The sequence below is a fragment of the Penaeus vannamei genome, chromosome 16, assembly GCF_042767895.1.
Source record: "Penaeus vannamei isolate JL-2024 chromosome 16, ASM4276789v1, whole genome shotgun sequence".
Classification (NCBI taxonomy): domain Eukaryota; kingdom Metazoa; phylum Arthropoda; class Malacostraca; order Decapoda; family Penaeidae; genus Penaeus; species Penaeus vannamei.
Window position 1 is genome coordinate 16,675,429 of NC_091564.1, and position 3,181 is coordinate 16,678,609.

The window sequence follows — 3,181 nt, forward strand, 5'->3', positions numbered from 1 at the left end:
GCTTTATGAGTTCACTAGAAAGGGTTACAGAGACGATAAGAAATACACTGCTCATGTTATCGTTATCCTACCCTTTTCACATTGACAAGGGAGTATAGCGAAACAATATCATGGACTTTGGTATGACAAAGAAAGTGTTGCTATTTGAGTATAGCACGTATTACTGGGAGCTATAAAGGACTGTATTAATAGGCCATCCTGCACATTTTTCCCTGCTATGAAAACTGTCCTCACATACTTTGGGAATATTTCCTCATGTACTGAAATGATACCATCCAAATATATACTGTAGGTGCGTGTGTATTTTCTATATTTGTCCATAACTTGAGTCTTGTACACCCAATGGGTTTTCACTTCTCGGCTGGTATTTTTGGCTCTAGGTCTTGAGTACCAATCCATACACAGTTCTTAGACATACACTTTCCACATTCATACAAGACAGTGTATTTAGAAATTGTCTTCTAACATGGTATAGCATTTTAAAAAAAGTTAATAGATTTTTCCTTTTAACGTTTGCAGTTTGATAGTTCCATTATGTTCTGTATGCTGTCACATAGTCATAAAGAAATCATAAACGAAAATGGAAACTCTGGACATGAAAGTTGCCAGAATTTCCAACACTATCGGCACTTGTCAGCCTTTTTCCATTTATGTTTAGACTCTCCGTCGGCTCCGATGTGTTTTTTCTTTCTTTCTTTCTTCCTTTCTTTTCTTGTTTTCCTTCTTCTTATCCATCTCCGTTCCTGATCTTTGCCTTTGTTGATATTAGGTAAAATTCCTCAGGCTTCGTCTCTTTTTTTCTTTTCTTTTCTTTTTTCTCCTTCCAAACTGAGATGGAGTCATAAAAGGCAGCCATGAACTCCCACAACCTTGTTTTCCTTAATTGAACATTTTCACTAAGTATTATTCTGCAAGGCTATAAACTCATCTCGGGTCTGTGATGAATGGCTACGTAGCTCAATACCTTGCAGTGATCTATTTCGGTGCTATTTTCACGGACACTGAATGTTTCAAAATGTTCATGTGTCTCCCTTTTTTTTTTCTTTTTTTTTTTTTGCTTTGTCTTTAACAGGAACATGGCCTAGCGCTTGTCTAGTTTGAAAAATAAATCAAGGCTTTTAAGAATGATGTATCAACATCTATGCTCTGTAAAAAGTATAATATTAAGCGTTATGAGGTTTCATATGTCTTCAGTTATACTATGGGGAAATACCATTGTTAAACGGTGTGCTTGTCCTGCCTCAGAAGACAAAAAGTGAGGCTTTAAGAGTTCAGTGATTTTTAGACTACGATGAAAAGAGAATTTTGCACAAAAAGAGATGTTTGAACGTTCCTGTAATTGAATCATCTTCATAAAGAGCAAAAATAAATAAATAAATAAATAAATAAAAAATAGCATTTCAACACACGTATTATTTTTGAAAGACCCTCTTAAAGCAAGATATAATAATAAAAAAAAAAAACTTTTTCTTTCAGTGGACTAGTACATCGTTACTTTATTTTTTCAAGAACAGCATTATATTTTTTTCATCGTTTGCCTGCTGGATTATATAAGAAAATACTGAAGTATCATATAAAAGTTTGGCATTACAGAACATTGAGAAGTTAGTATAACCAAACATCAGTATCTATGTTTTCTTTTCCACTTTCCTTTTACTTGCAATTTATTTTTACTACCGATGCATAACGACCACTGCGGTTAAGTAATTGTAGATGTTCTGACCAAGATGACTGTTAAAATATCGTCACTGATAAGAGCAGTTACCCTATCAATTACTCTTGGTTTTATTAAAATGTTGGTTGTGTATGAATTCCACACTTTGTCGCGAGAACTACTTAATATCTTAACTTTGTATTTACATTGTATAATACAAGAACGAAGGAAATTCTCTGTGGGAAGGTGATAAGCCAGATGTAAACTGGAAGCTAAGTGTTTTGGAGAAGGAAAATCATCGAGGGAAATAGAGAACTAATCCTAACACAGTTTTATATATTTAGCTGACTACTAACGAGTACATGAAATATTTGTCATAAAATCAGCAATATTTATTTTCCGCTACTTGTGTCTTTTCACTTAGTGTAAACAAGTTACTAGAAAATAAAACACAAAAAAAAAAATCCATAGGATCAGTACGGTTACCTTGAAGACTTTTTCGCTATGTAAACAACGATCATGATTCAACCGGGAGCCCAGACTGGTTCGGATTCCATACGAGGATGCAAGTAACTCAGACATAGAGCTACCAACTTGTGAGTTCAATTTTTCTTGGCAGCAAAAACACTCGAGTAGATCTATGTAGGTTGCTATAAAAACACTCGCAGATCTGGTCATCACTAAAGCGTCACTTTTCACAGATGTCGGTGTCAGTCACTTTTCTTGTATAAACAAGATCATGTACCTCAAGTTTTGTCAGCACTGCATAGAGAGAGAGAGAGAGAGAGAGAGAGAGAGAGAGAGAGAGAGAGAGAGAGAGAGAGAGAGAGAGAGAGAGAGAGAGAGAGAGAGAGAGAGAGAGAGAGAGAGAGAGAGAGAGAGAGAGAGAGAGAGAGAGAGAGAGAGAGAGAGAGAGAGAGAGAGAGAGAGAGAGAGAGAGAGAGAGAGAGAGAGAGAGAGAGAGAGGATTTTTTTTTCTCCCACATTGATACCAATTGTATCGTCTCACTCCGGGATTTTACGATTTCATTAAGATCACTCTAATAAAGCGAAACACCAACGTCAATGCAATCTTTTTAAGTTGACAAAACTATCGGAGCGAAAATAATAAGCTCCATTTAAAATCATGTACCTCAAGTTTTGTCCGATAAAGCGCAGACTAAATAAAAACACGCTCGACAGCCAGGGAATAGGGACAATTTTCGTTAAACTGCATTTACGATTAGTTGTAATAACATAGAGCAGCGATGGTCAACACGTGATGATGATGATGATGATGATGATGATGATGATGATTGTGTTATTGCAATGACTGAAATAGAATTATTAGCCTGTGAAATTGTGATCGCCATGAAGGAAAATGACGCTATATATAATTTGTTACCATTAGTACCACCATCTAAAATCTAAAATGTAACATTACGTACAAGTACACACTACTAGTTTCAGTAACGTAATCCCGGAAAGACAGGTATGAACCTTTGTTGGCCCTCAAGATGGTAGCTGAAGCAAAAGTCGGCCCGCGAA